We start from the raw sequence: 20,146 nt of genomic DNA, 5'->3' as shown, positions 1-20,146 counted from the left end.
GCTAATGACCAGTAATCCATCCTTTAATTTACCCCTTATTGATCTGAGTGCTGTTCTGAAATGCAAACTTGATCTTAAAATTGCCCGTGGCATGAAATTCACAGTTTACAGAATCTCATAATAGAAATATAATGTGTATACACACCAGCATATACTGATGATATTTTTTCTTTCATGGTATCTGCTGTAATGGAATGTGGAGAGAATAGGTCATGTTATCCTATTGCTGGTCTAGCCTAGTTAAGACCCAGTCAATTCAGAAAATTTAGCATCCTTTCTTAAAAATAGGCTTTAGCCCTGAAATGACTGACATAAGTTTTGAGTCATGGAATCATAAGATAATGCCTTGGTTTATCAAATGGGGTAGAAAAAGAACCATATTTCTTCATCAATATTATCATTTATTATTATTGTCTAAAACTGCCAATATCAAGGATAAAATACTTTACCATCATTATATCTCAAATGAAAATTTATAAGTTAAATGCCAGTATGTCCACAGGAAAATTTAAAAAATTTAAGCTTTAGTCACATTGCTTCCTCAAACAATTTGATTCTACTAGACGAGTGAAAAGAAAACAAACATTCAATGTAAAAGCCTAGCGCTAGTACAAGTGGACCTGAGCAGCCCAAACCTGTGTGGTTGTTTAACTGTATATCATTTGTCATATATATCATATATATTATATATCACATTTCACATATACCCACACACATACACACACACAGACATATATGTATATGCTCAATATGCTCATGAGTATACAGGTCTGAGTAAAGGAAAATAATTCAGATAATTCAAATATTATACTTGGAGTTGGTGAAAATTGTAAATAATAGATTCAAATATGAAAGTCCTTTGGCAGAGAGATAGCTAAAGGTATAGAAAATCCCGAGAACCAAGAGACAGATCTTTTAAAAGCATAATGTAGATCAGAATATATGGTTTGAAAATCAGGAAAAAACTTCAAGTTTCAACTTCTATTAACTGACTTTTCTGGTTGGCTTCCATGAAAGTTTTAAAGGATTTCTCAGTAGCTTAAAATATATATAAATATATATATTTAATATACTTAATTATATCTAGAACTTAATGAAGATTAATGGTTGCTTAATTATACTTCTTAGATCCTTCCCTGATGTGCCCAGTGTGTGATACATCTATTAGGAAAACAAGAAAATCTTCCATATCCATAATCAATGAACATATGAGGGTTTCTCTTACATTAGACTTTCACTTGTTCAGTTTCTTTTTCTATGTCATGCTTGTTTTAGATTCATTCAACAACTCCTTATCAAGAAGTCGTCATAGTGTCTGAGATGAGGTAGATATTTGAAATCGAAATTGCATAGAAAGAAGACGTATGTGTACAGCTCCCTCTCTGGTTCTGATGTGCTCTTCATGCATGACTAACCTGGAGACCACAGGAAGCCTATGCAATCATTGGAATCAGTCAGCACTTTGCATTATGTGCCCAGCCAGATACCTCATGGTTTTGTTTTGGTTTTTTTTTTTTTTTTTTTTGTTCCAGTGTGTGCTGGATCTTGGCCCTGCTTGGCTCTAAAATGCTTTGTAAAACAAAACAGAATGCATTTGATGCCTGCTTGCACTTCATTCACATTTCCAAATAACAGTGTTATTATTGTCTCTAAACACCTCATAGATTTCAAAGCTATTGGATTTAAATACTTTAAATTAACTACATAACTTTCTAAACTTTTAAAAAATTGGCATCAAATCAAGACATAAAAATCAAATACAACATTTAAACATTTTGGTTTATTTTAGGAGTTTCTATTGCTATTTTAATCAAATAATGTAGAAATTGAAGGAATCTTATTAATATTGGCTGCTTTGCAATTAGACACAAATGATTTTAATAGTAAAAATATATTGAGATAAGTATTTTTAGAGATTTTGGCATAAGATGCTCAAATTCTAAAATGTTTGTGTCTACTGATAAAACAGAGAGAAGTCAAAGTAATGAATCTAGGTTTCTTATTCAGGTCCTTTGCCCTTTTTTAAATCAGACTTTTTGTTGTCATCGAGTTGTACGAGTTCTTTATATACTTTAAATATTAACACTTTATCAGATATATGGTTTGCAAATGTTTTCTCCCATTGTGTAGAATGTCTTCATTTGTTGATGGATTCTTTTGCTATGCAGAACTCTTTAGTTTGATGTAATCCCACTTGTTTATTTTGCTTTTTTTACCCATGCTTTTGGCATAAAATCCAAAAACAAAACAAAAAAAGTACTGCCAAAATCAAAGTCAAGGGACCTGTGTTTTTTTCCAGGATCCCTATGGTTTCAAGTCTTAAGTCTACATGTGTAGCCCATCCTGAGTTGATATATATATATACACTATAAGATTAGATAGAGTACAACTTTCCTTCCTTCCTTCCTCCCTCCCTGCCTCCCTCTCTCTTCCCTCCCTCTCTTCCTTCCTTCCTTCCTTCCTTCCTTCCTTCCTTCCTTCCTTCCCTCCCTGCCTCCCTCTCTCCTCCCTCCCTGCCTCCCTCCCTTCCTTCCTCCCTTCCTCCTTCCTTCCTTCCTTCCTTTCTTCATAGAAAGTTTTCTAGTTTGTCTTCCTTTCTAGTTTTCCTAACATCACTTACAGAAGAAACAATTCTGTCTCCAATGTATATTATTGGAAACTTTATCAAAAATTAGTTAAGCATGTATGTATATGGCTTTATTTCTGGGGTATCTATTCTATTCCATTAGTCTGTGTGCCTGTCTTTATGCCAGTAGCATACTATTTTGATTATGATAGCATTGTAATATAGTTTGAAATCAGAAAATGTGATGCCTCCACCTTTATTCTTTTTGCTCAAGATTGCTTTAGGTATTTGGGATATTTTGTGGTTCCATACAAATTTTTGCAAAAGATGTAACAGGGATTTTGACAGGGGTAACATTGAGTCTGTAGATTGCATTGGGTAGAATGGACATTTAACAATGGTAATTCTTCCAATTCCTGAATACAAGATTTTTTCCTTTTCTTTATGTCTTTTTCAGTTTTTTGTCAGTATTTTATAAGTTTAAATATATAGATCTTTCACTTCCTTGTTTAAATTTATTCTGAAGTATTTTATTCTTTTTGATTCTTCTGTAAATGGGATAGTTTTCTTAATTTCTTTCTCTTATACTTTGTTCTTAGGGTATAAATTTTCTCTCATTTCTAACTTTGCTATTTTGTTTGTAGTGTATCTTTTCTCCCCCATACACTTTTTTCTAAGTTTATTTATTTATTTTGAGAGAGAGAGTGAGCAAGTGGGGGAGGTGCAGAGAGAGAGGGAGAGACAGAATCCCAAACAGGCGCCACACTGTCAGCCCAGAAACCCATGCTGAGCTCAATCTCAAAAACTGTGAAATCATGATGTGAGCTGAAATCAAGAATTGGAAGTTTAAGTTACTGAACCACTCAGGTGCCTCTCCCCCATGCACTTTTAAGATGTTTTCTTTATCTCAGGGCTCCTGGCTGGCTCAGTGGGTTAAGCTTTGGACTCTTGATCTTAGCTCAGATTCATGAGCTCACAGGTTGTGAGTTTGAGACCTGTGTTGGGTTCCTCACTGACAGCATGAAGCCTGCTTGGGATTCTGTCTCTCCCTCTCTATCCCTTCCATGCTGTCTCTCGAACTCTGTCTCTCAAAATAAATAAATAAACTTAAAAAAATAAAAAATAAAAAAAGATGTTTTCTTTACCTCTCTTTTAAGCAGTTTGATTTTGATGTTCTTTGGTGTACTTTTTTTTTTTAAATATTTCTTCTGAAAGTAGTTCATTGACCTTCTTAGATTCGTGGATTTATTTTTGTTGTTGAATTTATAGTTTTTGCACATTTTTTCCTACAAATATTTTCTCATGATCCTTTCTCTTCTTCTTGGATTCCAAATATATTTATATTAGGCCACTTGAAGTTGTCTCATAACTCACTGCTAACTCTATTAATGTTTCCATTTGTATTTCTCTTTTTGTTTCATTTTGGATAATTTCTATGCCTAAGCCTTCACATTCACTAATCTTCTCCCCTGAAGCGTGTGATCTGATGTTAATTCCATCAAGTATATTTTCATCTTAGATATTGTGTTTTTCATTGCTAAGGGTTCAACAGGGGATTGTTTATAACATCCATATCTCTTTTTATCATACTCATGTGTTCCTCTTCTTTCTCAATTGTATGGAGTATTACTTATAACAACTGTATTAGTGTTTTAACACTAATCCAATCATCTGTATTATTTGAGGGGTCATTTTAACTGATTATTTTTTCTCCTTAATATCAGTTGTACTTCTTTCTGTTTCTGTGCATGTTTTTTTTTTTTTTATGGATGCCAGACATTGTAAAATTCAACATTGTTAGGTGATAGATTTTTTTTTTTTTAATTTGTGTTCTTTTAATAGTCTTTGAGTTTTCTTCTTGGCTTCAGATAACATAAGTATAAACTGTTTTTATTTTTTGAGGCTTGCATTTCGACTTGTTAGGTCAGTCCTATCCTATTAGTCTTTGTTCTAAGGTTAATCTGGCCCTACCACTCAGACAATAACAGTTTGCAGACTCTATTTGATGCCAAGCTTATTATGAAGTTGTCCAGTGTGGACAGTGAAAGCAAGAACATTTCCTAGTACTTTGTAAAGTCTGGGTATTGTTTCAGCCGCTCCTTTCCTAGGGCTTTTCTCTGGCCGTGGAAGTTTTCTCACATACTTGTGCTGCCCAGTACTCTGTTGAAGAGTACTCTGTGCATGTGTGTGGCTCTTTCTGTACAATTCTCTGGCATTCTGTCTTGTGATTTTTACTCTCTTGACCTCCTCAAACTTTTAATCTTTTTCCTCAACTCATAGACAGCTCTGGACTCCATTTTTGTTTCCTTCCTTATGTAGTTGCCCAGAAGTTCTGTTTAGGCAGTTAGATGAAACAATTGTAGGGCTCATATTGGTTGTTCCTCTTTTCTCAATGGTATTGTCTGGCATGCTTTCCAATGAAAGCCATTAGCTTCCTGCATCTTACTTAGTTTTCTAGTTGTGTACAATGGAAGAGATAGCACATTTAGTCTCTGGTACTGTATCATGCCTAGAAGTTAACATTCTAGTTGTTGTTTTTAAAAAAACATATATATTAAATCATCTTTTTAAGTATTGGAGGTTTCTCTGGACATAAATTTTCCATGTGGTTCTAGAATTTTGGTAAGTTTCCTTTCTGTCTCCTACTATGGAAATGAAATATTTTATAAATCTCTTATATTTTCTTTCAGCTAATACTAATGTTAACTAACATTTCTTTCAGGAGATTACTCTATTATTTGTAAATATCCAGCATTGGTTTACTTTGTAATGAGCTTTTGCTTTCTAGATTCTGAGTGTCGGAGATAAAGACCAAAGCATGCATGCCTTTAGCCACATCTAAAATGAATCTTTTTTACCATTCATCTATTGTAAGGCCAATAATCTTTCACTTAAATTCTTCAACTCTTCCCAAGCTTCATTTCAAAGTCCTCCATGTTTGCTTTTCTATTATTTTCTTTCATTTATTCATCTGCGTTCACCAATTTCCTCTTTTTCTTTTTAGTAATTCTCAGTATGAAGAGAATTACTTCCATCCACCAATAGCCTAAAAAAGAATATAGAAATATTCTTAGACCAGAAATCATTATCTGGGCTAGCCTGAGTTAATTAGCCACCAGTATTAACATTTTCCGTAGTAACATACCTCAAATACAAACCAACCAACCTGATTACCTTGAATATCTACTATGTAGACTTATATATTGATTACATTCCAAGGAGTTTTTTTGGCATCATTATTTCTTTTGTTATTTGTCATTAAAATAACATCGTATAACAAATATTTAATTAAAAATTTTGAGGAGAAAATAAAATATGGAATGATATAGCTTTAATTAACAAATTCACCCAGTGTTGTTCAATGTGGTCATAGATGCTGTATTACACAACATATATGTGCATTTTGGAAATGTTTCATCAGTGTTGGTTTATTTTAGGAACAGATACTTGAAGGCTACAAAGTTCCAAAAAAATGTAAGTTCTGTTGATCTGATTTCTAATATGAAAATAAGAATCAGCATGTCAGAGTTTCACAGCTTTTAGTATTGATACTAAATAACAGGCATAGTTTCCAAGTAATATATTCTTATGATGCTTATGAGCTCTTCAATTTATTTGAAGCATAATACTTCTCACGGCAAATAACAGCCCTGTCTAGTTGCACAGTATGCACTCAGAAATGCTCCAGGTTGTAATGCCTTCTGTTAAATGTATCTGTAGGTGTTGAGCCTTTTTATTTCCTTTTAGTATTATGTTCTTAGCTGTCAGCTGAGATGTCTTTTATGTTGCATTTTGTAATCTCTTTAAGTCATTAGTCATTTTAATTGACAGATATTACAATTCTTTTAAAAACCTGATTAGAGTCATGTCCAATTCATAAAGATTTATCTTCAGTGTTCATTTTCAGGCCTATCATATGCAAACAATATCTAGCATCATGGCCTTAAGATGTTCCTTTTATGCTTGCAAATATTATTGCCATTGATAAATATATAAGGATTATTCTACATAGAATTTACTGTTGTTATTGCTTTATCAAAATATAAAATTTGAAATGGGTAATGAATTGTAAGAAATAGCAAACATTCTCAAGTTAAAATGACCACACTAACTCTAAGTACTGGCTTGCTTATGACCATTTTTTAAAAAATTTTTCTCTAGAATTTAAACTTAGTACAGTCTCCATAGCTCTTTTCAAAAAGTATAAAATAATCTTTGTAATTAAGAAAGCTAGTAGTTGTAAATGGTTAATATAATCTCATATTTTTTTCATTCCTATAAAAGGTTCCTATAAACCTTTTATTGTCATGTCAGTTGCAATGTTTTCTTGCTCCATTGTTGTTAGTTGTTTTCTGTTGCCCTATTTTATTCATTCTCATCCTATCTTTATGAAGTTCTAAAACTGAATCTATCATTATATATATGAAAATTTAATGTCATACATTACTATTATTCACCAAAATATCTGAATTTATTCATTATTCAGAGACATGGAGTCTTATACTTCTCTGCCCCTTTGAAGATAAGCATGACCAAGTAACTCCCTTTAATTTAAACATAATTTTCAGAAATAGATACTTAAGAAGAGACAGTCAGTTCCTCGTGCTCTTTTCCCTCAAAGTAGTTTTATATTTATTGATTTTGAGATTGCTCAAGAGCAAAACTAAATATTGAGTCACTACATAGAGGACAGTTATATTGGAGAGACACCTGAACCTGGGGAATGGATTTTATGTAAGGAGTGAGTTTTGTTTTGAAAAGTCACTCAGTAGCACTTATTTATGGTAAAAACACTAAGTAAGCTCGGGGTAGAGGTGGCTTCCTCAGCTTGATAAAGAACAACTACAAAAAACCTACAGCTAATATCAGACTTAATGGTAAGAAACTTGGTGCTTTCCTACTAAGATCAGGTAATAGGCAAGAATGTTCCTTTTCCCCACCCTTGTCACCATCATACTGGAAGTTCTAGTGAATTCAATAAGACAAAAAAAGGAAATAAAAATATATAGATAGAGAGGGAAGAACTAAAACTGGAGGTAGGGAAAGAAGCATAGACAGAGTGCAAAGTATTTTTAAGGCATGGAAAAATTATGATATCAGAATGATGGGTACATGTCATTATACATTGGTCTAAATCCATAGAATGTACAATTCCAAGAATGAACCATAATATAAAAAATGAACTTTTGGTGATAATGATATGTCAGTTCAGGGTCATCAATTGTAGCAAATATAACATGCTAGTGGAGGATGTTGGTTATAGGGGAAGCTATACATATATGGAGGCTGAGGATATATAGGAAATCTCTGCATTTTTCCCATGAATTTTCTATGAACCTACGCCACTCTAAAAACAAAAGTCTAAATTTAAAAAAAAAAAAAAAAGAATGGACAAACAAGCAAAAACCTTGAGCCACTTGTTATCCTGAGTGATTCATTTTCCTGATAAGAATATCTTCTCTACTTAGGCCATTCTATACCATGCTTTCAGTTATACTTTTGGTACTTGGTGTTAATGTTCATCAAGTACTATTTCATTTCCCACCAGTATTAGGCATAGTTTCCTAATATTCATTTATATCCAATGAATTCCAAATTCATTTATATCCAGCTCTGTCATCCCATCTTTTGTAAATATGTTCCTAGTTATGCCAGAATCCATCTCTCCTTTCTAACTGTTCCTATTCCATGTATACCCTATGTTATTGGTTTCCAAAATGCTTCCTATATGTTTTAGTTGTGGCAAAAGTAACTTATTAGAATGTAAAAGGGAAATATTATGAGTTCATTTCATATATATGTTTTATGAGAAAAGAAAAAAATAAATTTTAAACATTTTCTTGTGCCTTTACAGATTCTACATGCCAGATGCTCAGTTGCTGTGCATCCCATGTAGTAAATGATAACATCCCAAGAAAGTAATGGGAGATGTTCTATGTGGACATCTTTCATCCCTTATTCTTTTTTAATGCATGGGATATATTGAGTTAAAATGTGTTTTGAGTCCATCATGTTGAAGATAATTCTAATAAGAAATACAAAAACAAAGGATTTCCAGAGAAGATAGCAGGGTAGGAGGATCCTAAACTCACCTTCTGTGAATACAACTAGGTAATACCCACATCAGTGTAAATAACTCAGAAAAAAAAAAAAAGACTGCCAAAACATTATCCACAGCTAAATGTAGAGAAGAGAACACATTAAAACTCATAAGAAGAGAGGAGATGTGGTCTGGAAGCAAGATGACCCACAAGATGGTCTAGGGGAGGGAGGGCCACTGCAATGATGGGGAAGGTAAAGGAGCAGACCCCACCCTGGGCACCCCAGGCACAGGGATCTGAATTAGAAAGATGAATCCCCATACCATGTGGTTTTGAGAACCAGAGGGGCTTAACACACCAAGTTTTCACATCAGTGAAGCTGATCACCTGAATATTTAAAAATCAGCAGCTCTGCTCTGGGAAACAAGAAGACAAGGTGAAAGTGAGTCCCTGGTCTTACAGAGACAGCACAGCAAACAGCTCCACTAAGATAGAGAAAGAAGCAACAGTTTGAAAAATGGCTGGTGTGTATGGGAAGGAAATTTGTTTGCTAATCTCAGAGCATGTGCTAGAGAGGCAGGGTTCTTTGGGAGACCTCTCCAAGAACAAAACAGCTGGTGGGCGCTATTCCCTTTCCCTCCCCGTAACCTAGATACCCGGATACCTGTGGGAACCAGTGAGTGCCAGTACTCTCCACATAGCTTGCTAATAGTATGCCTGACCCCTGAGGACCTCCAACGTGTGCTTAGCAGGAGTTTTCCACATAAGCACCAGGTCTCCTCCCACAACACACCTGTAAAAGCTTGCCAACACCACACATCCTGGCTTCTGTGGACTCAGCCCCTCCAACCCAGCCTCAGCAACGGTACATCCAAAGTGAAACCACAAGCATGGCATTGTGTATAGGGGTTCTAAAATGACTTCTGTTTGGGGGTGAGGGGAAGATAAGCACACAAAACATTTACATTGTAACCCTAGTAGTGGGCTGGGGTCAGACACCTGGTCTGACTATAGACCCTGCCCACCAATGAAAACCTCCCAGTGGAGAACACAGGGAGAGTGCCCTGCAGTTCAATGCCACTGCAGCTCAGGCAAACACCTGGTCTGACTCAAGTCAAGTTCAAGGTGGCCCCATATGGGCCTATTTACAACACAAAGACCAAACCCTACCCATAATAGGCAAAGAAAGCCATGGCAGATGACTAGACTTGAGGCAAAAGCGGCTCAGCCACAACAGTAGGGCATAGACAACACACATAAGAGACACCCCTGAAGTGACAGATTCTGGTGAACAGGGGACATTGCAATTACAGGGCATTACTGGATCTCTTCTTCATAAGGCCACTATTTGCAAAAACAGGAGAAATAGTTATCTTTCCTAACAGACACAGAGAAGTAGACAAAATGAGGAGAGAGAGGAATATGCCCCAAATGAAAGAACAGACAAAATCACAGCAAGAGAGCTAAATGAAATGAAGGTAAGTAATATCTCTGCTAGAGAATTTAAAATAACAGTCATAAAGGTACTGGACTTGAGAAAAGAATGGAGAATCTCAGTGAGATAGAAAACATAAAAAAGCACCAATGAGAGATGAAGTACGTAAAAACTGAAATTAAAAAATATAGTAGAGGGAATAAATAGTAGAGCAGAGGAAGCAGAAGAACAGATCAGTGACATGGAGAACAGAATAATGGAAAGCAATCAAGCTGAACAGAGAAAGAATAAAGATTAATAAAGAATGAGAATAGATTAAAGGAACTCAACAACACCATCAAGCATAACAACATTTGCTTTACAGGGATCCCGGCAGGAGAAGAGAGAGAAATGTGGGCAAAAAAACTTATTTGAAGAGATAATAGCTGAAAACTTCCATAATCTGGAGAGGAAACAAATTCCTGAGGGCAAGGAAGCACAGAAAGCTCCCAACAAAATCAATCTCAGGAGGTCTACATCATGACACATGGTAATTAAAATGGCAAAAAAGCAGTGATGAAGACAATTTGGGGGTGCCTGGGTGGATCAGTCCATTAAGCTCCAACTCTCAATTTTGGCTCAGGTCATGATCTCACAGTTTGTGAGTTTGGGTCCATGTCAAGTTTCACACTGGCAGCTTGTAACCCGTGTGGGAATCTCTCTCTCCCTCTCTCTCTTTGCTCTTCCCCCACTTGTGCTCTCTCTCTCCCCAAAATAAATAAACTTTAAAAGAGAGAGAGAGAGAGTGGATTTTAAAAGCAGCAAAACAGTTACTTACAAGGGAAATGCCATAAGGCTGTCAGCTGATTTTTCAGCAGAAACTTTGTTAGCCGGAAAGGAGAGGCATGATGAATTCAAAGTGCTGAAAGAAAAGAAGAAAAAAAACAGAACCTGCAACAAAGAATACTCTATCCTGCAAAGCTTCATTCAGAAAAGAAAGAGAGATAAAGAGTTTCTCACAAAAACAACATAAAGGAATTCATCACCACTAAACCAGAACTATTAAGAAACGGTAAGAGGTACTCTGAGTGGAAAGAAAAGACTATAAGTAGGAGTAGGAAAAGTAAAAGCACAACAGCATTAAAAATAAATGTATCTAGGGGCGCCTGGGTGGCGCAGTCGGTTAAGCGTCCGACTTCAGCCAGGTCACGATCTCGCGGTCCGTGAGTTCGAGCCCCGCGTCAGGCTCTGGGCTGATGGCTCAGAGCCTGGAGCCTGTTTCTGATTCTGTGTCTCCCTCTCTCTCTGCCCCTCCCCCGTTCATGCTCTGTCTCTCTCTGTCCCAAAAATAAAAAAATTAAAAAAAAAAAAGGTTGAAAAATAAATGTATCTAGGGGCACCTGGGTGGCTCAGTTGGTTAAGCATCTGACTTCGGCTCAGGTCATGATCTCAAGGTTCATGAGTTCGAGCCCCACGTCAGGCTCTGTGCTGACAGCTCAGAACCTGGATCTTGCTTTAGATTCTGTCTCCCTCTCTCTCTGCCCTTCCCCCACTTGTGTGTGCTCTCTCTGTCTCTCTCTCAAGAATAAAACAGTAAAAAATTATATATATATATATATATATATATATATATATATATATATATATATAAATCAGTCAAGGAACTCACAAAATAAAAGTATTAAAAATATGACACCATGTACCTGAAACATGGTGATGAGGAGAGCAATAAGAATGGGCTCAAATTTAAGTGACCATCAACTTATATAGACCACTATATGCAGAAGATGTTATATATAAACCCAATGGTAACCACAAATCAAAAACTAGTAATACACATGCAAAAAATAAAGAGAAAGGAATCCAAATATGTGCCTAAGGAAAGCCAACTAATTGTAAGAGAAGAAAGGAACAGAGAACTACAAAATCAATTATTAAACAAGGAATAAAATGGCAAAAATGCATACCTATAAATAATTACTTGGAATTTAAATGGACTCAACAATCCAATCAAAACACATAGGGTGATGGAATGGATTAAAAAAAAGATGCATCTATATACTGCCTATAAGAGTCCCATTTCAGACCTAAAGACACATGTAGATTAAAGTGAAAGGATAGAGAGGCATTTATCATACACATGGATGCAAAAGAAAAGCTGGGGTAGTTGTACTTATATTGGACAAAATAGCCTTTAAAACAAAGACTGTAACAAGACACAAAGAAGGACACTATATAGTAATAAAGGGAACAGTACAACAAGAAGATATAACAATTGTAAATATTTATATGCCCAACTTAAAAGCACCCAAAAACATAACACAGTTAATAACAACAGAAAGGAACTAAACTATAATAATACAATAATAGTAGAGGACTTTAATACCCCACTTACATCAATGGACAGATCATCTAAACAGAAAATCAACAAAGAAACAATGCCTTTGAATGGCTAATTGGACTAGATGGATTTAACAAATATATTCAGAAAATTCCATCCTAAAACAGCAAAATATGCATTGTTTTAAGTACACATGGAACATTTTCTAGAATAGATCACCAGGCTACAAAACAAGTATCAACAAATTCAAAAAGATCAAAAACATAAGATTCATCTTTTCTGACCACAATGCTGTGAAACTAGAAGTCAACCACAAGAAAATCTACAAAGATTTTAATGGAGGTTAAATAACATGCCACAAAGCAAAGAATGGGGTAACCAACAAATCAGAGAGAAAATAAAAAAAATACATGGAGACAAATGAAAATAAAAACACAGTGGTTCAAAATCTTTGGGGCACACCAAAAGTTATTTTAAGGAGGAACTTTATAGCATTATTGACCTATCTCAAGAAGCAAATCAAATCTCAAATAAACAACCGGAACTTACACCGAAAGAAGCTAGAAAAAGAACAACAAACAAAACTCCAAGCCAGTAGAAGGAAGGAAATAATAAATATTAGGGCTGAAATAAATGAAATAGAAACTAAATAAAAACAAAAAGCAACAAACAAGCAAACAAAGACAATAGAACAGTAAAATAAAACCAGGAACTGATTGTTTGAAAGATCAACAAAATTAATAAACTTTTGTCATCATATTTTTGAATTGACAAACTTTTAGCCAGACTGATAAAGGGAGAGAGAGAGAGAGGACTCAAACAAAATCAGAAATGAAAAAGGAGAAATAACAACCAGCATCACAGAAATACAAAGGATTATAAGAGAATATTATGAAAAATTATATATCAACATATTGGACAACCCAGAGAAATGGATAAATTCCTAGAAACATATAACATCCCAAAACTGAATCAGAAAGAAATAAAAAGTTGAAAAAGATTGTTTACCAGCAGTCAGATTGAATCAGTAATCAAAAAACTGGCAAAGAAAAGTCCAGAAACAGATATCTTCACAGATGAATTCTACTAAACAAATAAAGAAGAGTTAATACTTATTCTTCTCTAATTATTCCAAATAGTAGTAGAAGAAGTAAAACTTCCAAATTTATTCTATGAGGCCAGCATTATTCTGATATCAAAACTGGATAAAGACAATACAAAAAAGAGACATACAGGCTAATGTCTTTGATGAATATAGATGCAAAAATCCTCAACAAAATATTAGCAAACTTAATCCAACAATACCTTAAAAAATCACTCACCATGATTAAGTGGAATTAATTCCCAGGATGCAAGGATACGTCAATATTTACAAGTTAATGTGATACATCACTTCAAGAAGAGAAAGGATACAAACCCTATGGCCATTTTAATACATGCAGGTGAAACATTTGACAAAGTATAAAAACCATCCATGATAAAATCCCTCAACAAAGTAGATTTAGAGAGAACATATCTCATCACAATAAAGTCCATATATGAATAACCCCCAGCAAATATCATACTGAATGGCAAGAAACTGAGATTTTCCCCCAAGGTCAGGAACAAGACCAGGATGTCACTCTCACCACTTTTATTCAATATAGTACTGGAAGTCCTAGCCACAACAATCAGGTAAGAAAAAGGAATAAAGTCATTCAAATTGGTGAGAACTAAAACTCTTGCTATTTGTAGATGGCATGAAAACCCTAAAGATTGAACCAAAAAACAACTAGAACTGATAAACAAATACAGTAAGGTCAAAGGATGGAGAATCAACTACAGAAATCCGCTGCATTTTTATACACTAAACTAAGAATGACGTAGCAGAAAGAGAAAACAACCCCATTTACAAGTGCACCCAAAATAATGAAATATTTAGGAATAAACTTAACCAAGCACTAAAAGACCTTTACTCTGAAAACGATAAGACATTGATGAAAAAAACTGAAGACAACACAAATGGAAATATATTCCATACTCATGGATTGGATGAACAAATATTGTTAAAATGCCCACACTATCCAAAGTAATCTACAGATTTAATGTAATTCCTATCAAAATACCAACAGCATTTTTCACAGGAGTAGAACTATCCTAAAATTTGTATAGAACCACAAAAGACCCCAAATTGCCAAAGCAATCTTAAAAAAGAACAACAAAATTGGAGGTATCACAGTCCCATGTTTCAAGACATCCTACAAAGCAGTAGTGATGGTACAGGTGCATGCACATGCACGTGTGTGTACACATGCACACACACACACACACACACACACACACACACACCATATAGCACAATAGAACAGAAGAGAGAGCCCAGAAATAAGACCAATTATATGGTTAGTTAATCAACAAAAGGGCAAGAATATGCAGCGAGGGAAAGACAGTCTCTTCAACAAATGGTGTTGGGAAAACTAGACAGCTACATGCAAAAGAATGAAACCATACCACTTTCTCACACCATACACAAAAGTGAACTCAAAGTGGATTAAAGACCTATATGTGAGATCTGAATCCATAAAAATCCTAGAAGAAACCACAAGTAGTAATTTCTCTGACCAGCCATAGCAACACTTTTCCAGATATGTCTCCTCAGGAAAGAGAAACAAAACGAAAAATAAACTTTGGGTTTTATAAAAATAAAAAGCTTCTGCACAGTAAGGGAAAACATCCACAAAACTAAAAGACAACCTAGGGAGTGGGAGAATATTTGCAAATGACATCTCCAATAAAGGGTTAGTATCCAAAGTATATAAAGAACTTATATAACTCAACACCAAAGGAACTCAGAAATATCCAATTAAAAAATAAGCAGAAGACATGAACCGAACAGTTTTCCAAGAACACATACAGATGGTCAACCAACACCTGACAAGATGCTCTACATCACTCATCATCAGGGAAATGCAGATCAAAATGACAATGAGATATCACCTCACATCTGTCAGAATGGCTAAAATCAAAAACACAAGAAACAAGTGTTGCTGAGGATGTGGAGAAAAAGGAAATTTTGTGCACTGTTAATGGGATTCCAAACTGTTACAGCTATTATGGAAAACAATATGGAGTTTCCTTAAAAAATTAAAAATAGAATTACCATATGATCCAGTAATTTCACTACTGGGTATTTACCTAAAAAATATGAACATGCTAATTTGAACAGATATATGCAACCCTATGTTAATTGCAGCATTAGTTACAATAGCCAAAATGTGGAAGCAGTGCAGCCCAAGTCTCCCTCAATAAATGAATAGATAAAGAAGATGTGAGATATATATATATGTATACATATATATATATGTATATGAGAGAATCACACAATATTAATCAGCATTAATAAAGAATGAAATCTAGCCATTTGCAACAACATGGATGGATCTAGAGTGTATAATGCTAAATGAAGTAAGGCTGTCAGAGACAGACAAATACCATGATTTCACTCACATGTGGAATTTAAGAAACAAAACAAACAATCAAAGAAAAAACAAGCAAACAAATGGAAAAACAGATTCTGAACTATAGAGAATAGACGGGCGGTTATCAGAGGAGAGGTGGAAGAGTGATAAGTGAAATAGGTGAAGGGGATTAAGAGTACACTTATGGTGATGAATACTGAGTAAAGTGTAGAATTGTCAAATCAATATATTGTACACCTGAAACTAATATAACACTGTTCATTAGTTATAATGGAATTAAAAAAATTAATGAATTTTAAATAGATGATAGATAGATAGATAGATGATAGATAGATAGATAGATAGATAGATAGATAGATAAAAGTAAAAAATGTAAAAAACTACAAAAAACCCACCAAAGATACATTTGATATAATTTTCTTTAATCATATTTAAAGGTTAAAATATGAGATGTGTGAAGAAGACTTATAAAAAATTGCTAAATTACATTAATATGGCCCACAAGTTTGAAATAATTGGAAAGATTTTATGCAATAAGGATCTACTTCAAGAAATGCATTAATAAGTTAAATATGTAGGGGCACTTGGGTGGCTAAGTCAGTTAAGCATCCAGCTCTTGATTTTTGCTTAGGTCATGGTCTCACAGTTATGAGATAGAGCCTGCATCAGGCTCCACGTTGGGCATGGAGACTGCTTAAGATTCTCTCTCCCTTTCCTTCTGCCTCTCCCCTGCTCATGTGCTCTCTCTCTCTCTCTTTCAAAAAAAAAAGTTGAATACGTATATATATTTTTACAATTAATCTATTTTCATATTTTATTTTCAATTTCTAATTTGTATGTCTTTTATGAAACTCATAATACATTAGTAAAATTGTATTGATATAGATCTTATAAACAAATACATAAATGTGCATGCTCAATATTTTTTATATGGATGCACAAAAAAATTGAAATTATTGGGTGCTAAAACAAACTGTGTACTTTTTAAATGTTTTTCTCCATTATTTTGACATATGTTGGTATAATATGTAAATCATATTTTATGTATTCTGAGAACAAAAGAGAAAAAAGCTATCTTATTTTTCTCTTATATACCCTACCAAATATGGGACTGTGTTCTGCATAAAATAAATACTCAAAATATATATGATTATGGTCATTTGGAGGCAAAATGTGAATGTGCTTGTGCGTAAATGACATTTAACAGATTGCATCTCTGGTAACAGCACTGTCATACCATATCAACAATCAACTTTTGGATTACTTTAGCTAGGCAGAAAGATTAATGGAAAATATGTGTTTATTCACAATGAGGGTTTCATGTCTATTTAGAAGAACAAAAAATCCACTCCATTGTTAATGCTGATTCATAATAGAATTCCTGATATATATTTTTGAAACGGATCAAAATTAAAGAAAACATTGATCCAGTCTATGTCTAAGATTTTTTCCATTATGAAATTAAAATCCCCAAGAACCTAAAACTTAAAGATGCCTATTTTATTTTACTGAGATTTGATTTGCTCTGTATTTCTAAAAATGAAGCTGGAACATCTAATATTACAATAACTGAAGCTCCAGGAAAGCATTGGATTTTATTGCCTGGGGGAAAAGAGGCTTTTTCTTCAAAATGTGCTCCATTGGAATTTCCATTTTGCTGGCTTCTTCAGCTCTAGGTCTGGGATATATGAGTTAATAAGAAAACCAAGGTAACTTACCATTATGTAGTTCCATGGATCTATATTCAAGGTCCTTGGCCAGTTAGTCTTCTCTCCAACTCTCACATTGTTGTTATGTTTTTTATATGTAATTGTAATTTAAAGGGTTTTTAGTTGTATGGATGGGAGTCAAGGGGAAACGTATGTTTACAGAAAATGCAAGCATGATAAATATTATTGTTATTACTATACAATACGTTTTAAACAATGGATCCAGAAAAGTTAAAACAAGTGTTGAGTAAAGGCAGAATTTAAAGATAGAAATCTTATTATCAGGTAAGTTTTTACTCAGGACAAAAAAAATCATTCATAGAAGGGTTTTTTTATAATAAAAAAGTATTCAATTCACAAGAAATATTTATTTTATAAAGATTATAATGTCAAAAAATATATAACAGGTAATAGAGCCTCTATACTGATAACATCTTCAGAAAACACAAGAGATCAGAAACGCATAGTTGGTAAGTTATTTAGCCCATGAAAGATCATGTAAATAAAAAAGATGACTTGAGAAAACGTAAACAAGGATATTAATGAAGAAACTATTTTACATATATAATATCTATCTATCATTTATCCATGCATCCATCCATCCGTCTATCTATCTAGAGAAAGACATCAGAGAATACACTTATTGACTGGCATTCTTAAGAGATTTTCCAATATATTAGTCTATAAAGAAAAACTCATTAAAATTTAAAGTAAATTGATGAAAGCTCATAAGTAAAAGGGAAAGGGAAACAGGTGAGGGATAAAAGTCATTTATGAACTAAATTACTTATATTTATTCATGCTGTCATATGATAAATTAAGCAACAAAGATATAAACAGAGCTGGTACTCAGGAGACAAATATAACTTCAGAACTAGTGAGCATTCATTCAGATAGGGATGTGCTTTTGCTGCACTAGTTGTTAAGAATATTGAATATTACCCATGAGTAAGAATGTATTGTTTAGACTTACAAAGAACTGACTAGAATAGCTAAATAGAAAGGCCCAAAGTGACTACCTCTACAGAATATCACTTATAAATATGCATACTTTACATTTGATACTTTTCTATAGCACTTCAATTTTTATAATTTTGTGGCTAGATTGCTATAATAATTTTTAAAAAATCACTGCTCCAATAATCAAACTTGAGCAGTCCTTTCCCCTTCTATACCTACCACACAACTTTCTTTATACTTTTCCTTAACGTGTTTACTCTTCCCATAATTGCTTATAATATCAATTCTCTTCTCAAATTATATTCATCTAAGATTTACTATCAACTATTTAGACTTAATAGTATTTTTATTAAGTCTTATTAAAATACTAGCCTCCATAAATGATTTTATAAAAATTCTGAGACTTTTTATTTACTTTTGTAAATGATTCTGAACATTAATAAATAAAATTCTATTTATATTCAAAACAGAGTTGGAAACATCACTAATGTGCTTGGGTAGAAGATGATCTGGGTTTGGCCCTGGACCTTACCCATAAAGTTACCTTACTGTCACTTTAACTCTGTACCTTAGCTTCTTTTGTGGAACAATAATAATAGTTTTATCACATGGTGTTATGATAAAGATAAGATATTTCTGTTCTTTGGCATCACATATAAAACAAAGCATTGGGTGTCTTCTTTTGACAAGACGCATATTATTTGCTTGGGACACACAGGTTAACATGATGCAGCATGTCTTGGGAGGAACATATTCATATACAAAATCAGACACTTTAGAAAGCCCTTCTATGCTTTGCATCTACATTTTTTCACTTTGCCAGTTTTGTTGGTAGCCAATATATTTAATTTCAGCTAGTTGTGCTCCTGACAGCAGTCACATCACATTACCGAATCTTCCAGGCTCTGTTGGCACCTCCATCTCATTTTCTATGAAAAAATATGCCTGTTTCCTTCATCATGCAATCCATAATTATCTGAAAATCAGCAGCCTGCTGTTGATGCTAGCAAAGGAAATGAGGAAAGAATAATATTCTTTTCTTCACACATGCCTGGACACTCTTCAGAGACATCTGATGTAATTGCCAGTAACAATCTTACGCTGATGCTCTTTTACACATCTATGGCACAAGCCTTTACATTTTTTTAATCTTCCCTGAAAGAATCAGCTTATTCATGCATATATTAAAAACTGCATGGTCCTTTATTCTGTTCATCAGAGATGGTGTAAATCATTGCATGATTTTTAGGCCAACTGTTTTTGGTGGGATAAGATAGTATTTCTCTTTAATTAAGTGGGCATGTATGTGTGTCTGCTTTGAAAATGGAATTGAGAATTTAGTAATTATGCATTCTCCTCAATATCAAAATGGATTTCTAGTCACTGATCCTTAAAAAATCATCACCTAGGAAATCATATCTGGGAAAACTGTTTCAGTAACATAAGACTTACTTGAATTATACCAGTCAGCTTAATTTTTAACTAAAGAAGTTTTGTTTGTGAATCAAGAATAATAAAAGTACTACTCTCTTAGCAACTTTCAAATACAGAGAATCATATAAGTGTTTGCCATGAGAAACTATTATATCATCCTTCTGTAATTAAAATATTCAGGTTTTACATGGACCCTCCTATTTCTCTCACATAGATCATCATC

This window comes from Lynx rufus, unplaced genomic scaffold, assembly GCF_022079265.1.
Source record: "Lynx rufus isolate CCGP_SWC_20201006 ecotype Redwood Valley unplaced genomic scaffold, mLynRuf1.p SCAF_3, whole genome shotgun sequence".
In the NCBI taxonomy this organism is placed as follows: Eukaryota; Metazoa; Chordata; class Mammalia; order Carnivora; family Felidae; genus Lynx; species Lynx rufus.
Note: the sequence above shows the minus strand (reverse complement) of the source record.